Here is a 22,291-nt window from a genome sequence, read left to right as displayed (position 1 = left end):
AATACCAAGATGAGATTCCAAGGGTAGGACCGAGTACTATTCTAATGGCAACTTATGAGGAGGTAAAATTAGGTTCCTAACAAGATAAAAAATTAGCCAAGGCTCTAACCCAATTTTGAAGATTAAGAGATCAAAAATAAAAATTAAGCACACAAGTTAAATCCTAAGTGCAATAAAAGAAAAGCAAGAGATAAGAGAGAGTGCACCCGAGATTTAAAGTGGTTCGGTCCTCCAACGCGAGGCCTACTCCACTCCACCAACCAAACCCGTTGATGGCTTCACTATTTGATCTTCTTAACTTCGGCGAAGATCGGTGCCGATTACAATTACAATTGCATTTAACCATGGTGGCAATCCTCACCACGGAGAGTGGGCTCCGCTTCTCCGAACACTCGCCCCAATACAATCGTCTTGATAAAGAAAGAAAGAACAAAAAATCCCTCACAAGGGTTTACAAGGTTTGTAGAAGATGTACAAATTGAAGCCTATGATCCAAATCCTAATTCTAGAGGATGAGAGGCATAAACAAGCTTGATTCACTCTTAGGATATTCCAATAGGTTTTTAGAGTGTTAGGATTCATAAGGGGCGTGGTTATAGAATCTCACATTGGAAAGAGAGTGACTGGGCTATATATGTAGACCTCTCTCCGCATGTGTAGGTGCGTTTTAAAACTGGGGAGGGTTGAGACTTAGAACCGTTCATTATCTACACAATGGGGTCAGGGCGTGACAATCCATGCAACAACGTTTAGAAAATGGGAAGATTTTAGGTTGTTTTAAAAGTTTTTACTGACTTTCATAGGGCTTTTTGAAATTGTAATAGCCATTGAGCGCTGATTAAAACATATAAAACAAGTTGATCGAGTTCACCTCATTATAAAAACATGGTCGCCCCCTGATTAGCCTCCTATTTACATCGTATAGATCTCCACACGGTTAGGCCTTTTTGTGATACTAGTAAACATGCACGTGCGATCCATCTACAATCTTAAATGCTTGTATGAAAGTCTTGATGTGCTCCTTCACAATGCTAGCCTGGTCCCTGGTCAACCAAGACTTACACGACTGGTTTTAGGAAAGTGCAGACATTCTTATATTGGAGAATTTATATGGTGGCTGACCGTAGGATTTACAAGGGCAAGGTGGCAAAACCCTGCCCTTTGATTTCTATCTCGTCAAACCACCTTTTTTTACTTCTCTTTTAGATCAAAAATCAAATGGGCAGGGTTTTGCCACCCTGCCCTTGTAAATTTGACAGTCGGGCATCATATAAAAACTCCTTATATTATATTGATCCTAAGGCCTCGTTTGTTTTAGATTTTGAGAACCGATTGTGACTCCAAATGGACTCAAAATTAAATATAATTTTGACTTCAATAGTTTTGATTTCAATAGTTGGTTTTGACTCAATTAGTTCTTAAAATAAAAAAATAAACAAAGCTTAAAGAAAGCAAGGTCTATGAAATGAATGGTTTAGAACAATGAAAGGTGGGATCATCTTACCTACACAGGTTTTTTCCCTTCTAACATGAGAAGTTACATATTAAAAGAAGCTTTACATAGGAAACAACAGGTATATAGAAGTTGCATCCATATAACAAGAATTATTTACCAACATGGTTTCAATATAAATCACATTTTAACAACAAGAATATAGAAGTTGCATCCATATAACAAGCATTATTTGCCAACAAGGTTTCAATATAAGTTAAATTTTAAACTGTTAAAATGCACTTGCATTTTTTTTGCTTTTCTCATATGAGAAGTTACACAACAATAAAATCAAACTTAAAAAAAAAAGGAAATAAGAGATAACCTAATTGAATTTTCAGGCTTTTCATACAAACTTGCATAGCTTGCATCTCTGACTATCATTAAATGTAGCATATAAAAAGACCCAATTTTTTTTTGTCATGCCGATATGGTGATAAAAGAAAACGGCGAGTATTTTACCTTCTACTACTATTGTAAACCACATCTTCTTCTCCTCGCAAGACCCAAAACTAAGGGCCCCAACTTTAGGAGTTAATGTGAGACTATGAAGAAAAAACCACAAGTATTTGATTTCGAAATGCATGAACTAAAATAAATCCATGGTTTTAAATTTCAACCGAAATCCAAAATTTCGGATTTCGATAACCACCGAAACCTAAGTTTAGATTACCCGAAAGGTATTTTATTTCAGCCGAAATTTCAGCCCAAAAATCTCGATTTTTTTAATTATTTAATTTTTTGCGCAAAATTTCTGCTGAAATTTGGTAATTAAATATAATATTAATATTGATTGGTGTATAGGATTTCGGCCGAAATTTCGGTTTCGGTGAGGACCGAAATGCATTCCAAAACCGAAATTTGAAACCTGTAAAATCATAGATATATGGAAGATAGCATATATATGAAGTTCTTCTAAATGCAAAATTGCATGTATTGGCATTCAAAAAGGCCATAATTTCTAACGTTTGGAAGTTGAATTAACCTGAAGTAATTTAATTTGCAAATAGGGACCAATTTTTTGGTTGCATCCAAAAAACACCACAAGTCACTTCCATAACCGTTATGTGTTTTGAAGTTAAATATGATATGGACTTAGAAGTTAAATATGATTATTTAGTTGTGTTTCTTTCAACCTAAAATGGGCGTCGAAAGAATGGATGTCAAATATCCACAACATCAAAATGGAATTATATTGCTCATTGGAGAGTGAAAGAATAATGATTTGAGAGAATTGAAATTGGATTATGATGCCTTTTCTATCTGATAGCAAAGATGAAAATTGTTTAAACTCTTAGCACTGTTGTTTTAATTTCTTATATGGGTGTCTAGAACACCACTTTCATGATGATTGAACCTGGTGATAGCCACTGTAGACTGTACATATGAGAACCACAACTAAATTTGCTCTGTCATAGGCTTTTGTGCAGAGAGAAAAATATTTGCAACTGCCTTAGCTCTGTTCTTAGCTACCTAAATTCAACAATGTCATATTTCAATGCATTTTAGTGTAGAAAGACTACTTGTCAGACAGTAAGCAAAAGCTTACGATACAAATAAATAGAATCTGGACTGGTTTATAAAGCTATTTTGTGCTTGATGCAACATTGGAGATATCTTGTTCTACATCAAAAAAGCTATATATATAGTTACTTTAAAAAAATTCATTTAAAAAAACTATTGTCTGTCCTACATCAAAAGACATAATGACTATGTAGAGTTTTGCAACTCATATGACAAAAAAATTATTAAATTCAGGATAAAAAAAGTTAAAATAAAAGTTCAAAACCCTTATTTATTTGAAGCTGCTACTCATAAAAGAAAATACAAGAACCTTGGGGAAGAATAGAATCATGCGTGGAGATCATTGGAAGAGGTAGGTGTTGAATTAGATTTGGATGTATCTCTTCAAGGGCAAAGTAGTTTTAAACTGTCGGAAATACCCTTAACCAATTGAAATAGAGAGATATTGATATAAGGGATAAAGAAAGTCGGGGAAGCGGAAACGCTGCCGATGATAGAACGTTGAAGGATGCCAAGGGAATTTTGGAGGAAGGGTGGAAGAATTGAGCAGGTGGTGTTATTTTCGGACATCTGTAGAGAGAGAGAGAGAGAGAGAGAGAGAGAGAGAGAGAGAGAGAGAGAGAGCTAGAGCTTGTTAGTTTTTCGCTTTGGATAGAGGAAGAGAGAGGGGAAGAGACTTTCGCGCAAAGAAGTGATTGGTGCAATGAAAAGTTAATGCGATGGGATAAGTGGAGAAATAGCCAGGTTTGGACGCATCTTTGGGGGGCAAAATTGGGCATCGAATGGCAACAAAACCCCAATCACATTTGAAGGAGCGTGAGAAGGTCGAAGTAATCGACTACACGGAATAGAAATCTGATGACTAAAAAGAAGGACATAAATTGAATTTTTTTGTTTTTGACTTTTTGAACGCTTGCACAGGGAATTTGTTGCCAAAATAGCAAAAATACCCTAAAGGAAGCACAAAATTTCACAGAGCTTTATCTTAAAGGACAGGAAGAATACGAATGGGATATAGTTGGGATTTAGGCTAAAGTGGGGAAGAAAATAACTCATGATTCCCGCTTTATATATGGTATAAGGATTGGATAGAGGAAGAGAGAGGGGAAGAGACTGTCGTGCAAAGAAGTGTTGGTGCAATGAAAAGCTAATGCGATGGGATAGGCAGAGAAATGGCCAGGTTTGGACGCATCTTTGAGGGGCAAAATTGGGCATCGAATGGCAACAAAACCCCAATCACATTTGAAGGAGCGTGAAGTAATCGACTACATGGAATAGAAATCTGACGACTAAAAAGGACATAAATGGAATTTTTTTTTGTTTTTGACTTTTTGAACGCTTGCACAGGGTATTTGTTGCCAAAATGGCAAAAATACCCTAAAGGAAGCACGAAATTTCACAAAGCTTTAACTTAAAGGACAGGAAGAATATGAATGGGATATAGTTGGGATTTAGGCTAAAGTGGGGAAGAAAATAATCCATGATTCCCGCTTTATATATAGTATAAGGATATATAGGCAATACAAATGCCGAGTCATGTTAAAATTACTAGGATTCATTAGAGGGAGTCGCATGCAAAACACTAGTCCGTTTGTTTTATCTCTTTTATTCGAGTAATCTTCCTTAGAGAGAGAGAGAGAGAGAGAGAGAGAGAGCTAATGAACACGATACCAAGGACCACTAGTCCATGTCAGTCTAGCCAACATGTGGGCTTCGAAAGCGAAGTTCTTGTCACTTAAAAAATTTGGGCCCTGTTTGGATTGAAGGATTTCTCTAGAATAAAAGTAATTAAAACCACCTAGCATCAATTTTAGTCTAGAGAGACGCTAAATTTATAATGATATTCTTATAAATTAGGCATAACCATATCGTTTCTCCTAAATTTTGGGAAGAAAAAATTTTCCTACAAAAGAATTTCCACAAGCAATATTTTTCCTACAATCCAAACATCCACTTTTGATTAATTAATAGTATGCTATTTGTTTAAGTGATTATTTTTTCTAAACTTTTTTTTTTTTTTTTAATGTTGAAGGAGCGTATATTCCAAAGGAAACAAGATCATCCCAGAGTTTTATTTGTAACTTATTAGAATATTTTCCCAAATATATAGCATTAAGTCTATTTGGATACATGGGTTTTATATTAACATGTAAAATTTTAAATCTCTAGAACTAGTTATTCTAATCTTTCAAGGGCCATTTAGATACATGGGTTTTATAATCCAGGATTGTAAAATCCATGTATCTAAATAGCTCCTAGAGTTTTTGGCTTTCCATTTATTTTGTTTTCTAAACCACTTTGATTCCTGCTTCTATTTCTTGTATGGCTACTCGCACTCCCTTTCCACTATTACAACAATACTTTTGGTTCTACTCAACCCATCCAAACTTGCTTGACTCGCTCGAGTTAAAAATAAAATTTTCAAGTCCATTATAGACTGACTTTAATTAACCTAGTGGTTTGTTCAGCTATCATTTGGCTATAATATCGTGTGAATATAGGGTAAAAATTTCCAATGCAATAGGAGATATTTTTACTCCTAAAACTGTGACAATAAAAAGTAAGTTAGCCTTATTATGGTAAACTCATTTTCCAGTTTTACCGGGGATCCCTTTTAAGAGTTCTATTAGCTAGGTGCCCAGCCATATCAGGCAAACACAAGGTGGCTGGTTTGTACTTTGAACAAAGCCCACCCACGTAAAAAAAAACAAGGCATTTTATTTTTAGTTGTTTTATCCTTTTAAAGGTTATTGTCATATATAAAAATATAAAAAACAAAGGCTCCCGATGTTGTCACTACCATGTTTTGATGATTACAGTTACTCACCGGCCTTGTCTTTCATTATTTAATAATTTCGCTGTCGATGGTTGTAATAGTTAGGGGTTGGGCTATCATTGAGGCTTTGTATCTCAACCTCAGGTTCCATCCCAGCTTATCTACTCAAAAAAAAAGAAGGGGTGTTGCAGCTCCTAAAAAAGTGATTGGTGCAATGAAAAGTTAATGCGATGGGATAGGTGGAGAAATACCCAGGTTTGGACGCATCTTTGGGGGGCAAACTTGGGCATCGAATGGCAACAAAACCCCAATCACATTTGAAGGAGTGTGAGAAGGTCGAAGTAATCGACTACACGGAATAGAAATCTGACGACTAAAAGGAAATAAATTGAATTTTTTTTGTTTTTGACTATTTGAACGCTTGCACAGGGGCCAAAATGGCAAAAATAACCTAAAGGAAGCACGAAATTTCACAAAGCTTCATCTTAAAGGACAGGAAGAATACAAATGGGATATAGTTGGGATTTAGGCCAAAGCGGGGAAGAAAATAACCCATGATTACCGCCTTATATATAGTATAAGGATTGGATAGAGGAAGAGAGAGGGGAAGAGACTTTCGTGCAAAGAAGTGATTGGTGCAATGAAAAGTTAATGCGATGGGATAGGCGGAGAAATGGCCAGGTTTGGACGCATCTTTGAGGGGCAAAATTGGGCATCGAATGGTAACAAAACCCCAATCACATTTGAAGGAGCGTGAAGTAATCGACTACACGGAATAGAAATCTGACGACTAAAAAGGACATAAATGGAATTATTTTTTGTTTTTGACTTTTTGAACGCTTGCACAGGGTATTTGTTGCCAAAATGGCAAAAATACCCTAAAGGAAGCACGAAATTTCACAAAGCTTTATCTTAAAGGACAGGAAGAATCCGAATGGGATATAGTTGGGATTTAGGCTAAAGTGGGGAAGAAAATAACCCATGATTCCCGCTTTATATATAGTATAAGGATATATAGGCAACACAAATGCCGAGTCATGTTAAAATTACTAGAATTCATTAGAGGGAGTCGCATGTGGGCTTCGAAAGCGAAGTTCTTGTCACTTAAAAAATTTAGGCCCTGTTTGGATTGAAGGATTTCTCTAGAATAAAAGTAATTTAAACCACCCCGCATCAATTTTAGTCTAGAGAGACCCTCAATTTATAATGATATTCTTATAAATTAGGCATAACCAAATCGTTTCTCCTAAATTGTGGGAAGAAAAAAATTTCCTACAAAAGAATTTTCCACAAGTAATATTTTTCCTACAATCCAAACATCCACTTTTGATTAATTAATAGTATGCTATTTGTTTAAGTGATTATTTTTTCTAAACTAGTTTTTTTTTTTTTTTTTTTTTTTTTTTTTTTTTTTTTTTTATGTTGAAGGAGCGTATATTCCAAAAAAATAAAAGATCATCCCAGAGTTTTATTTGTAACTTATTAGAATATTTTCCCAAATATATAGCATTAAGTCTATTTGGATACATGGGTTTTATATTAACATGTAAAATTTTAAATCTCTAGAACTAGTTATTCTAATCTTTCAAGGGCCATTTAGATACATGGGTTTTATAATCCAGGATTGTAAAATCCATGTATCTAAATAGCTCCTAGAGTTTTTGGCTTTCCATTTATTTTGTTTTCTAAACCACTTTGATTCCTGCTTCTATTTCTTGTATGGCTACTCGCACTCCCTTTCCACTATTACAACAATACTTTTGGTTCTACTCAACCCATCCAAACTTGCTTGACTCGCTCGAGTTAAAAATAAAATTTTCAAGTCCATTATAGACTGACTTTAATTAACCTAGTGGTTTGTTCAGCTATCATTTGGCTATAATATCGTGTGAATATAGGGTAAAAATTTCCAATGCAATAGGAGATATTTTTACTCCTAAAACTGTGACAATAAAAAGTAAGTTAGCCTTATTATGGTAAACTCATTTTCCAGTTTTACCGGGGATCCCTTTTAAGAGTTCTATTAGCTAGGTGCCCAGCCATATCAGGCAAACACAAGGTGGCTGGTTTGTACTTTGAACAAAGCCCACCCACGTAAAAAAAAACAAGGCATTTTATTTTTAGTTGTTTTATCCTTTTAAAGGTAATTGTCATATATAAAAATATAAAAAACAAAGGCTCCCGATGTTGTCACTACCATGTTTTGATGATTACAGTTACTCACCGGCCTTGTCTTTCATTATTTAATAATTTCGCTGTCGATGGTTGTAATAGTTAGGGGTTGGGCTATCATTGAGGCTTTGTATCTCAACCTCAGGTTCCATCCCAGCTTATCTACTCAAAAAAAAAAGAAGGGGTGTTGCAGCTCCTAAAAAAGTGATTGGTGCAATGAAAAGTTAATGCGATGGGATAGGTGGAGAAATACCCAGGTTTGGACGCATCTTTGGGGGGCAAACTTGGGCATCGAATGGCAACAAAACCCCAATCACATTTGAAGGAGTGTGAGAAGGTCGAAGTAATCGACTACACGGAATAGAAATCTGACGACTAAAAGGAAATAAATTGAATTTTTTTTGTTTTTGACTATTTGAACGCTTGCACAGGGGCCAAAATGGCAAAAATAACCTAAAGGAAGCACGAAATTTCACAAAGCTTCATCTTAAAGGACAGGAAGAATACAAATGGGATATAGTTGGGATTTAGGCCAAAGCGGGGAAGAAAATAACCCATGATTACCGCCTTATATATAGTATAAGGATTGGATAGAGGAAGAGAGAGGGGAAGAGACTTTCGTGCAAAGAAGTGATTGGTGCAATGAAAAGTTAATGCGATGGGATAGGCGGAGAAATGGCCAGGTTTGGACGCATCTTTGAGGGGCAAAATTGGGCATCGAATGGTAACAAAACCCCAATCACATTTGAAGGAGCGTGAAGTAATCGACTACACGGAATAGAAATCTGACGACTAAAAAGGACATAAATGGAATTATTTTTTGTTTTTGACTTTTTGAACGCTTGCACAGGGTATTTGTTGCCAAAATGGCAAAAATACCCTAAAGGAAGCACGAAATTTCACAAAGCTTTATCTTAAAGGACAGGAAGAATCCGAATGGGATATAGTTGGGATTTAGGCTAAAGTGGGGAAGAAAATAACCCATGATTCCCGCTTTATATATAGTATAAGGATATATAGGCAACACAAATGCCGAGTCATGTTAAAATTACTAGAATTCATTAGAGGGAGTCGCATGTGGGCTTCGAAAGCGAAGTTCTTGTCACTTAAAAAATTTAGGCCCTGTTTGGATTGAAGGATTTCTCTAGAATAAAAGTAATTTAAACCACCCCGCATCAATTTTAGTCTAGAGAGACCCTCAATTTATAATGATATTCTTATAAATTAGGCATAACCAAATCGTTTCTCCTAAATTGTGGGAAGAAAAAAATTTCCTACAAAAGAATTTTCCACAAGTAATATTTTTCCTACAATCCAAACATCCACTTTTGATTAATTAATAGTATGCTATTTGTTTAAGTGATTATTTTTTCTAAACTAGTTTTTTTTTTTTTTTTTTTTTTTTTTTTTTTTTTTTTTTTTTTATGTTGAAGGAGCGTATATTCCAAAAAAATAAAAGATCATCCCAGAGTTTTATTTGTAACTTATTAGAATATTTTCCCAAATATATAGCATTAAGTCTATTTGGATACATGGGTTTTATATTAACATGTAAAATTTTAAATCTCTAGAACTAGTTATTCTAATCTTTCAAGGGCCATTTAGATACATGGGTTTTATAATCCAGGATTGTAAAATCCATGTATCTAAATAGCTCCTAGAGTTTTTGGCTTTCCATTTATTTTGTTTTCTAAACCACTTTGATTCCTGCTTCTATTTCTTGTATGGCTACTCGCACTCCCTTTCCACTATTACAACAATACTTTTGGTTCTACTCAACCCATCCAAACTTGCTTGACTCGCTCGAGTTAAAAATAAAATTTTCAAGTCCATTATAGACTGACTTTAATTAACCTAGTGGTTTGTTCAGCTATCATTTGGCTATAATATCGTGTGAATATAGGGTAAAAATTTCCAATGCAATAGGAGATATTTTTACTCCTAAAACTGTGACAATAAAAAGTAAGTTAGCCTTATTATGGTAAACTCATTTTCCAGTTTTACCGGGGATCCCTTTTAAGAGTTCTATTAGCTAGGTGCCCAGCCATATCAGGCAAACACAAGGTGGCTGGTTTGTACTTTGAACAAAGCCCACCCACGTAAAAAAAAACAAGGCATTTTATTTTTAGTTGTTTTATCCTTTTAAAGGTAATTGTCATATATAAAAATATAAAAAACAAAGGCTCCCGATGTTGTCACTACCATGTTTTGATGATTACAGTTACTCACCGGCCTTGTCTTTCATTATTTAATAATTTCGCTGTCGATGGTTGTAATAGTTAGGGGTTGGGCTATCATTGAGGCTTTGTATCTCAACCTCAGGTTCCATCCCAGCTTATCTACTCAAAAAAAAAAGAGAAAAAAAAGGAAGGGGTGTTGCAGCTCCTAAAAGGCTCTAAGAAGCCAATTACCGAAGAAAAAGATGAGCTGAGTTTATGCAATTATTAAAATGTGGTAGTGCCAAGATTAGTAGCCAAAACAAATTGTGGGTGCATATGATTGAAAAGAGTTAGTCTAACAATAAAAGTATTAACAACAATAATATAAGGGGAGTGATAAATCGACCCCCATATATCTTAAATCGACTCCCTATGTGCCTTTCTCTCTCCTCTTTCTCTCTCTCTCTCTCTAACCCAGAGGAGAGAGACACATAGGGGGTGGACTATCACTGCCCTAATATAATTGGGAAATGATATTAGCACAGCCATGTTTTTATAATGGGAATTGCTAGCGTCCATCGCATAAGGCATTTCGCGGCTGGTCTGATGTGCGACAACCAGGCCCGGAGTGCCTTCTACGATGGACCCTAGCAAATCCCTTTTATAATAGGCACAGCCTCAATTGTTTTATACAATTTAACCCGCTATCAAAGTTTACCTACAGCCTTTTGGGAGTCGTACAAGCTGGTTAAGAATGTAGGATAAGTTGAGTTCGCAACTATATAAAAACATGGGTAAAATACAATTACACCCCCTCAACTTTCTGACACATTCAACAATAACCCTATAGTTTCAAACTTATCAACTATACACCGTGACGGTCTGTCACTTTAACTTAAATTGACGGAATGACTCAAAGTACAAGGTACACCCCCTCCAATTTTGAATTGATTCATAAATAGAGGAGTTCTATCTTATACACATTAGAAAGCCAGGGGTTGTGGTTGATGAGTTTGAAACTATAGGGATATCATTGATGAGGGGGTGTAACCGTAATTTTCCTAAAAACGTAGCAGTGCTGATATCATTTCCCATAAAATTAGGCTACTGATGTTGGGGCTACCATGTTTAAATAATTGCACAAATGTTGCTTGTCTTTTCTTTTTAATTAGCATCTTAGAGCTTATATATTTGGAACTCTAATAACCTTTTGATAGCTATTTAAAATAGAAAAGACAGTGGAGGATTTCTGCAACTATTTTTTTTTCGAAATAGAGGATTTCTGCAACTATTAAAACATGGTAGTGCCAACATCAATAGTATAAAATTTTACGAAGAGAAAAGGCATATATACACACAAGTATACTATATAGTTACACCAGGAGGTGGGAAGTACATCATCTAGCTAGGTGGTTTTCCATTGGCGAGCAACCTCAGACAGCGCCTTGTAAGAAGAACCCTCTTCAGCCAAAGCCCTAGAGGCCGCATCTTTGAGCTCTCTCATTCTACTGTTTACCTCTTTCCCTTCTTGTCCTTCCATCAGACCCTTCACCACTCTAGCAATCTCCACTCTCTCTATCAAACCCCTCTCACTAACATTGGCCCTTAAAGCAACCTTTATATCCTCCACCAACATCAAACCGTTCATCTTCTGCTCTGCATAGAGAGGCCACGCAATCAACGGCACACCATGCACCACGCTCTCTAGGGTAGAATTCCACCCACAGTGAGTGAGAAACCCCCCTGTGGACCCATGGCTAAGCACTTTTATCTGTGGGGCCCAAGATGGAACTACTAACCCCACCCCCTTTGTTCTATCTATAAACCCCTCTGGCAAAAAATCAAAAGGGTTCTCACTACTTTGAGAGCTGAAAAAATTTGCATCCGCCTCCTTTTCATGTGGGCTTCTCACCACCCACAAAAACCTTTGCCCACTCATCTCTAACCCAAATGCCAATTCATTTAGCTGCTCAAACGAGAGGCTCCCACCACTACCAAAACAGACAAAAAGCACCGATCTAGGTGGCTGCACGTCCAGCCACCTCAGACACTCGTAATCTTCGTTCCCAACTCCCGAACCGGACTGTATAAGCGGTCCAACCGGGTAAACCGGAGGCTTTTCGGATTTTTCTTGGGTCAGAGCCTTTATAGCACCCGGTTCCAAATCATCAAAGCTGTTTAATAGGATACCTTTGGCTAAACTATGACGTTTGGAATGATGTAGAAACCATTTGTAACCAACGTTTTGCCGGTCTTGGACCGAGTCGAACAGGTCTTTCCCGTGAACCGGAATACAACCCGGGAGTTTAACCGGTTCGGGAAGATCTCTATACTCGCACGTGTAGGTGGTGTCTAGTGTAGGCAAATGGAGGATTAGAGATAAAGCCATGGCCGTTGAGGGGAAGAAAATATACGGCCGGAAGTTGAATTCTCCGGCGAGGTCGAAGGCATCTGTGCTGAAGAGATCGACGACGAGTGCAACGAGACGGGTTAGGGTTTTGAGAAGCTGACGGAGAGAAGGAAGGGAGCGAGTTACCATAAGAGAGATTAGGGTTTCGATTTTAGTGTTTGGAGGGGTGTCTTGGAGAGAAATTGGGGGGAGAGAAATAGACGTAATATTTTTTGGGAGGGCATTGAGGATGGACTTTTGGGCAGTGGAAGAGGGATCGGAGATAGAGATGAAGGTGACATGGAAGTTGTGGAGGAGGACGAGCTGCTTAGCTAACTCGGCGAGTGGGATGAGGTGACCCATGCCGGGACTCGGTAGAATCGCTACGTGGGGTTTTTGGCCTTCTGCCATGCAGCCCTCTCTTCTTTGTTTTCTTTGTTTGATTTGTAGACTTGTAGGTGGAGTGGGTTGAGTTATGTGTCAAGTGTTTATATAGAAGTTTTTGTCTTCCATTTCAAATTGTGGGGTATTAGGAATCGAGATGGGAGTGATTTTTTTTTTTTTATTTGTTTTCTAAATGCAAGCCATGTGATGTCAATTTAACGTAAGCTATATGCAATTAATCACCCGCTTGGGCAAATATTTCCTAAGTACTAGACTACTAGATAAAATATCCATTTCACAAACCTAAATCTTAGAATTTGGAAGTTTGCTCTTCTGTTGGTTATTTTTTGGGTTGAAAAGTCATTATCGAAACCCAGCAGATTTTTTTGTATGGGTAGATTGTGGACTTTTCTTTGGTATTTAGAAGAAAGAAACAAACTATTGAAGTATTAAGAGAGAGAAAGATTCTATATTGAATATAATATTCAAAAGAAGTAAATCATACACCTGCTTCTATTCTCTTCTCCACATATAATGTTCTCTCAACACAAGCGATTCTATATTGAATATAATATTCAAAAGAAGTATATCATACACCTGCTTCTATTCTCTTCTCCACATATAATGTTCTCTCAACACAAGCACTCTCTCTCTCTCTCTCTCGTGGCACCTCGGTGTCGTTGCCATTCGCTATCTCCCATAGATCCTGGCCTTGAAGATATGACTCCAAGCATGACTTCCAATAGATGTAATTGGTATTGTTGAGCCTTTCAATTCCCGCTAATATACTATCACTTTCCGTCATCTCTTCTTCCAACCTCAATATCAACTCGAAGCAACCAAAGAACAAACCAGTATTCCCACTTCGATATCCCCTCGAAGCAAATCCAAGAACAAACTGGTATTCCGATTGAACACCTGCTCTGATACCACTTGTAAACCTTCTTTGGTATTCTTGAAGAAGAAAAATCTATTAGAATCAGCAAGAGAGAAACTGATATGCAACAAAGTATGAAAATTTGGGACTTCAATGCACTGTCAAGATAAAACGTGAAAGCAACACTATTCTTATTCACGTCAAACCAGTACTTTTGTTCGGTTGAATAACTTCAACCATATCACAGATAAAATCAAACTCTTCTACTCTATATAAAATAAACACTTAAAACCAATCCTATGTAAACACAACTCCTTTGAATTGAATAGCTATCTGACTCTAAACAAAGAATAAAAAATAAGGTGCATAGAGTCGGTGCATAGAGTCGGTGGTGAGTCATGACTCACGTTCACATAGATTTCAAACTTGGGTCTTCTTGAAAACATTCATAAGGTGCTGAGAACGCATCATCGTAGCAGCCTTCTCTTTTGGATACATATATGTATATATTCGGAGTTTTTATAGTCCCATGTTTTTCAAAAAAGTACTGTACCGACTACACTATAGGATGATCCAAACCGTCCATGTGATAGGCCACAACGTAAATAGGTTGTGCCCAAAAAACATTTCTATAGAATAATCCCAACCCTCAGATCTATAGAGGAACAGAATATTATGGAAACCTCTCTAGATCGGAGGGCTGGGATCATTCTATGGAAATGGTATTTGGGGCACAACCTATTTACGCTGTGGCCCATCACGTGCACAGTTTGGATCATCCTTTAGTGATGTCCTCATGTCCGTACAGTACTTCTTGAAAAATACGGGACTATAAGGGCTTACACCATATAAAATCTCATCTATTCGAAAGAAGAAATTAATAAAGACAAGAACATTGAAGGAAATTTTCTGGGTCGGTCGAGACGATTAAAGATATTCTATCATTTAAAAAACTGTGTTCATCTAAAAAAATTTTGGATAAAATATTTTTCCTCCAAGATCCAAAAAGCCCGAAATGTCGGCTTATCATACTCTATCGTATCTATTCTCAAATGCTATGCCCAATTGCCCATTTAGGAAAAAGGTGTAGAAAACAAGGATCAAAGCACCCAAGGCTTTGATACTACTTGTTCACACAATGATCACAACATTTCTCTTTTGATATTTGAAAGAAACAAAAGCATAAACTACTACTCTTCACTGTGCACGTTCTCACGTTTTGCACCTCTCTGTATGCAAATAAAATTTCTCTCTATATTTCACAGTAATGTTTCTATAAATCTGTTTCTACACAGCACGTTACTTTAACACTCCCCCTCACGTGTGGCCTCACTTTTAGGTGTAGCCATTACATGTGAATTTTGCTATCAAGGAGGTTTGAACCCAGGCATTTGCTTTGATACCATATTAACTTACCAACTTCTCCAAGAACTCAAACTGTTGGAGAAAGGAAGTATTTAATCTTTTATACTTTAACAGTGTGTACTACACGTTTAGGCACTTGTGCCTCTTTTATATAGATAATAAAAATAGAGTCCTACTCTAACTAGATTTCCATGTCCTATTCTAACTAAAATAAATAAAGCAAACACTTTCTAAAACTCAAATTTAACTATAACTCCTATTTCAACCGGACGGTCCGGATCCAAAACAGACCACCAAACAACTCCTATTCTAAAGCAACTAGAATCCCTAAAACTAATAGAACTCCTAGTTAAAATAGGAATCGGCTATCACATGTGGTCACATCCGCGTCGCGCCGGCCCGGCCCCTCCGGCACCGTGGAGACGAGTCAGCGATGACTCTCAACAAAAGGATTCCTCTTTATGGCTCTCTCGCTCAACCAACTTGCATAACTTAGAATGAAAGAACTTGGACAATTTGCATAGCATAGAATGAAAGAATTTGGAACCATTTTTTTGGGGGAGTGATAAATTCGCACCCCTTTAATGTGAATTGTCGTTAAAAAGCGTGAAACTCCGCCACATGCCTCCCTTTAAAGGAGTGCGAATTATCGTACAGGGGGTGTGAATTTATCATCGCCCTTCTAGATTAACTGGCATATAAAAGTAGCGCATAAATGCATAATATGACATTCCTCTCGCTGGATGCATGTTAGACCTAAATCTAAAAAAGGGGAATATAACTCACGTAGGGTCCTTATATGATTGGTGCCTAATAAGCATCAAAAGTACAAGTGGGGTCACTTGCTCAATGATGCAAACCATTTATTTCCTAGGCCTCTTTAGCTATGGATTGCCTTAGAGCAAAATTCACCCCTAATGGACGGTTTTAACCCTACAATTTGAAGACGACTTCTTCACATACAAAGTTCAATGCTTTTTTTTATTTTCAAATTAGATAGTTAGAATATTCTAGTGTGGATGATTTTTCCCCATGGCCGCCCTTCCATGTTAAGGCTAGGATATAAATAATTTGGATAATTGAGCAAAGTGGGTTCTTATCTGATGGAAAGTAAAATATGAAAAGCTACAAGTATAAATGGGGCCCTCTTGTTTATGATTAAGCCATTGATCTTTTAGGCCTTAGATGGATGGCCTGCATCAAAATCCGATCTCTTTGGATGATTCTAACCCTCCAATTTGCGGCCGAGAATACCGATCATTGCTTCTTCATTTTCTAAGTATTCATTTAACTCGCAAATTAGAGGGTCAAAATCGCCCCATAGGAATGGAACTATCCTATAGAAAGACCTAAGGGATAAATGTTGGGATTATTTAACAAGATGTCGGAAAAGTTTGTTCTGTAAACTAATAGATATCAATCTCCCCCAAATCAGGATCAAACTCGATATGCACCACCAGAATGAGATACAACACAAACACACAGTAGGAAAAAATGAAGTTTGTGTACAGTTTGACAATGTGCCTACGATCACCGGAGAAGGGAGAAGGGAGTTTTACTATCTTGATTATCCAGATTTCAAACTCTTTTTTTCTTACCTTTTCTCTTATTAAGCAAGAATATACCAGAACTCTATATCATATAACCCTAAGCCCAATTGGAGAAGGGGTTATTTAGTCTTTTATACTTTAACACTCCCCCTCACGTGTGGCCCCTCTTTCTTTGGGTTGGCCTACACGTGGCACATGTGGACCCACTTTTGAGTTTGGTCATTGCATATGGATGTTTGCTATCCGGGAGGTTTGAACTCAAGAGCTTGGGCTCTGATACCATTTCAAACTACCAATTACTCCAAAAGCTTAAGCTCTTGGAGATGGCGTTATTTAATCTTTTATACTTCAACATGACGAATTAAATGAATAAGACAAAATCTGTTGAAAAGTGAGCATATATGGCTGCTCTATCATCTGCGAATTGAGAAAGAATTAAGCGTTGATCAACCTTAAACGCTAAAAATCACATCAATCAGGTTGTTAAGAATTTAAGATCATGTTGCATTTTGATGGCCCACTCGGAGGTTCTAGTATCCAGATCAATGGCCCAAACCATCCATCAATTTCTGTATCTCCAAAAGAAAACAACCAAGGCTTGGGTAGACCAAAACAAGTGAGTGGAAATACCAACTTCTTTCATTAATGGATATTAAACCTGGCAAACGGATGGGTTGGGTTGTGTTACCCGCGGGTCATGCGGGTGCAGGTCAAACGGGTTGGGTCTAAAATGACCGGCATCCCTACAGGTTAGCACTTAGGTGACCCACACCCACTGCCGGTGGGTTGGGTCCAAATAATGAGCAGTGATAGAATGAAGGTGCGCTTGCAAAAACCAACTTCAAGAGCGTCCTCATTGGTCAATTTCAGCAGAAGTACAGTCATGATGAAGCAGAAAAAAAAAAAAAAAAAAAAAAAGATTGCGCCATAAAAAGTGGAGCGGCTTTGATTTTTGCTGAAATTGACCAATAATGAGGCCATGAGGGCGCCCTTGAAGTTGGTTTTTGCAAATGCCCTTCATTCTATCATTCCTCTCCAATATATAATACGTACTTTTAGCAGTTGAATGTGAACTCTAGTTTTTGACCGTCCAAGTTCATCCAAATTGATACGTTTGGATTAAATGATAGAATTAACGATTGACTTGATTCTCGGGTGAACGGAGATCTCCAAACTAATCTCAATCAGATGGACGACTCAGATCAGTCAAGCGTGAGACGCACTGTGGTTAGAATGAGGTTTATTTTTACTCAAGCATTCATAGTATTAAAATGAGTTTTTTCTACATGAAATAAAAATGCAAACACAATCATATATACCGGAATCTGACACCATTATACCATATAAACACAAAATTCCCGTTACAAAGTACGAGAACCTACGTTATGTGTTAAGCGCAAGAGATACCCGTGCGGGTAAACCGTTCGGACGCTGTTCTTCTTACGAGCGAGTCACCCACTGAGTCAACACCCATCTCCCAAACCTCAGGAATCGTTGCCAAGAATCCTGACGGTTGATACGCGACATAAAACCCTTCCTCCTTGTTTACTTGGGGAGTCGTATCGGCAGTGTGTTTCGGCCGAAATATCGACCGGAGGAGTTTGTGAAGAGCCCGAGAAATCTTAGAAGATGTTTTCGAATCTGTCTTCGGAGGTGGCCGTGGCCGTGGCCGTGGCCTTTCGACTTCCGATAACCGAGGCATCGAGAAGGTTCTAGAAGCTATGGCCGAGTCGAGCTGTCTTTTGAAGGATTTGAGCTCGAACGAGTCGTAGAGAGAACTATCACAATCCCAAACAGGGGCTTGGGATTGCTTTGGATTTTGCTCTTGGATTTTATCCATCTTTTGGAGAAGAGTTGTATTGAGAGAGAACAGGATAGAAGAAATTCAACACAAGAAGAAAATGGAAGAGGACTATATACATGAAAGAAGATGGCTTCTTCACGTGGTTGGTGATGTTTCAGACGTGTTAGGAAAGACTTGGAAAACTTCACGTTCTCTCCATCACGACCATTAAATATATTTCACACAGATCTCAAAATCTTCACATTGAATTTTATTTTATTTTATTTTATTTTATTTTTCTCCCCTTTTTTTCTGTTAGGTAAGTCGACATACAATAAGTTGGTATATGGTGTGCGCCCCTGTACAGTCCCTCTATACATCAGAGGGTTAGGATCATCCTCTGGAAATAATTTGTAGGGCACATCCTACTTATGTTGTGGCCCAAAAAAAAAAAATGGTTTGGATCTGCCTATGAGTACTTTTCGAAAGATACTGGACTATAGGGCCACATATGCATACAAACTCCTATTCGGCCCCATTTCCAACAAATGGAATATGAATGAAGACCAGTAGCTTGTGCCTCTTGCACGAATTTTAGTCATTCCTCTCAAACGGTTGCCCGTAAATCATAAGATGATCTGAACCACCCATTGTTAATTTAATGATTACTTCTTATTACTACTTTAATGATGCATTACATGTATATCCACCTATATATAGCAATATATCAATTTAAGAAATTAATATTTCGACTGATCACTTTCCCTGTATAGGAAAATTCAATCAAAAGATAGTGGAAATGCAGAAATTCTAAGCCAAAGGGCAAACAAGAGGTGGTGGAAATGTTGGAAAAAGGGAGAGAAAATATTATTTACCCATTTATTTGTATTTCATCAAATCTTGTGGATAAGCTTCTGATTAACTTTTTTATGATTATGATGTTTACTGGGGTATGCGAGGTTAGCCATCTCTTTCCTCACTACTTTATTACTTGCTACAAAAGTTAATAAGGATGACTCATATTATTTTCTTTTTCAATAGTAATAGCAAGAAAATTATAAAAAAAATGGTGTAGCAAATATGTTTGCTTGAAGATGTTCATCACTTTCCCATTACACACACATAGATGGCCTCTTTCGCCAAGTGATGATAGAACAATTTCAATAGGAAAACATATTTGAAAACGGAATTCCGTGTTGGAAACAAAAACGGGATGGACATAACCATTGATTTGACGATTTTAAAGGTGTATTTATTGCTTTTATGGGATTTGAACTCCCTTCTTTTGTCTTTCAGTGGATGTAGCTCCATTTATTTATGCCCTTTTTTTGCCCAAAACGGATTCCCATTTTCCTAGCAGTGCTCATTTCAATAAGTGGAACCGACCAATTTGATAGTTGGTTCCTCACTAGGGGTGTAAACGAGCCGAGCCGAGCCGAGCTTGGCCAAGCTCGGCTCGGCTCGGCTCGTTAAGCTCACAAGTGAGGCTCGGCTCGGTCAGGCTCATGAGCCTTACCGAGCTCGGGTTATATTATGTTCACACCCCTCATCTTCCCTGGACAGCCCTACTAGTGTAATTTGACTACTTTTTTTACACTATGGGGGGTGGTCCTAGTAACAAATGGGGTTCCAAAAATGAAGTGACATATTTTGCCCCCCCTTTTCACTCCATGGACAACCCTTTTAATGTATATATTAATATATAATATATATATTTAAATATATTAAATTCTTAACGAGCCGAGCCGAGCCGAGCCTGGCCTTACTCGGGCTCAGCTCGTTAAGGATTCAAGCCGAGCTTTTTTCGAGCCGAGCTTTTTTCGAGCGAGCTTCCGAGCCCGAGCCAAAATTGACACCCTTATTCCTCACTATAGGCCTAGAACTAAGATGCGCCAGTTGATTGTTGACATTCTACCTTAGGCCCAATTTGTTTTGGATTTTTTGAAGCGGTTGTGAGTTCAAAACTTATTGTTTGACTCAAAATTAAATGTAATTGTGATTATTCAATGTCAAGTAGGCTCAAAGTCAAAATCACTTGAGCATGACTGCTGCCTTTGGGTTCTAGCCTCTATACTAGCTAGGGATGCTAGGCCTAAGCGGACTGAAAAAGCGCTTCTATAGAAGTGCCCATCGGGTCGCTTAGGTCTAGGCTCTCTCATATATTAGGAAGAACTTGTTCATATGGATATGTAATTATTGTCCTCATTTTATAGGCTTATTTATCATATCACTTGTAAGATAATAATATTGTATGACTGAGTCATTGATTTCAAATTATTAATATTCTAATTTCAAACTATTGGGATCCAATGTATGCTATAATATATTGTAAACTGGTACTTGCCAACCCCTTTGTAATACGGTTCACAATAAGTCAATAATATACAAAGGGAAATGTTATCAGCACTACTGCATTTTGATGAGGGCACTCTCACTTTATTAAAACTACTGTATGGCCCGCACCATAGGATGATCCGAACCGTCCATTAGATGGGCCACAGGCTAAATAGGGTGTGCCCCAAAAATCATTTCCATAGGTTGATCCTAACCCTCCTATCTGAATGTTAGAGGGTTGATCCTAATCCTCGATAGATTGGAGGGTTAGGATCAACCTATGGAATTACTTTTTGGGCCACAGCCATCTAATGGACGGTTCATATCATCCTATGGTGTGGGTCATACCCCTCATCAAAATAGAGTAGTGCTGATAACATTTCCCAAACTAGTAAAGTGTGAACGAGCATGAAAGATGTGAAGTTTTAATTCCCGGTTTTAAATTCTAACTTCTAATTTTCAGCTCTCAAATGCATATTTTTCCCCTTACAGTTTTGACTATTTTCTTTCCACTTCCTAAATATAGGAATCGCAGAAGGATTTATATGGCTTTTTAAAATATATCTAAAGAAGGTGAGTTCCAAACTTGGGAATATTAATAAACTAAAGAAGCTAAACCTTAACGAACTGGGTTCTTGTGAAATTTGGAAAGCTCCAATCGCAAACTTAATTGCACCCTTACTAAACTCATGGATGAATTAGGTAACATAGGCGTTACCTATCTATTTTAGAGTGAAATGATAAATTTTAGGATATTACTATAAATTCAAGTAAATAAAACTTGGACTAGGTGGTTCAAGTCAGTTTTTTTAATGGGAGATGATATATCTGCACCCATGACATTTGACAGACCATCTGCGAAATGCCTTTTGTTATGGACGCTAGCTAATCTAGATGCAAGGGCCCTCTTTATGCAAGGGCTGGAGAAGGGCCCTTGAATATGGGGCTGCAACTCGGGTCGGGCGGGTCGGGTTTTGGAGAACCCAACCCTACCCGAGAAATATCTCGGGTCGGGTCGGGTCGGGTTTTTTTCCGGAAAACCCACGATTCCCAAACCCGGCCCTACCCATGATAAATCTCGGGTCGGTTCGGGTCGGGTCGGGTTTTTTCACGTTGACGCAATTTTTTAAGGAAAATTCTTGTTTGGCAAGGCAACTCATCTCATAGAAGCAGAAATTACACTCACATTACACTTGAATCAAACAATGATGTAATTACACTCACATCACACTTGAATCAAACAATGCTGTAATTAAACAATGTTGTAATTACAATCAAACAATGCTGAATCAAACACTTGAATCAACTCAACTCATAGAAGCAGAAATTACACTCACATACAGTAACAGTGGGTGCGTGGGTTTTCACTTTTAACTTTTAACTAACAATAGAAAAAAATGTACATACTATAACTTATGTAACTCGGGTCGGGTCGGGTCGGGCCCCTTCAAACCCGGCTCGACCCGAGATTCATGCGGGCTTTTGA

The 22,291-nt window shown here is 37.6% G+C and overlaps 1 pseudogene; it reads right to left on the bottom strand.

The window, feature by feature from the left end:
* Positions 1–11,425: 11,425 nt before the first annotated feature.
* LOC143862136 (hydroquinone glucosyltransferase pseudogene) lies at positions 11,426–12,995 on the bottom strand (annotated as a pseudogene).
* Between the last annotated feature and the right edge of the window lie 9,296 nt (positions 12,996–22,291).

This window comes from Tasmannia lanceolata, unplaced genomic scaffold, assembly GCF_043159265.1.
Source record: "Tasmannia lanceolata isolate RefF3 unplaced genomic scaffold, GAP_Taslan_0.1 ptg000037l, whole genome shotgun sequence".
In the NCBI taxonomy this organism is placed as follows: Eukaryota; Viridiplantae; Streptophyta; class Magnoliopsida; order Canellales; family Winteraceae; genus Tasmannia; species Tasmannia lanceolata.
This window is presented reverse-complemented; position numbering and strand designations above follow the sequence as displayed.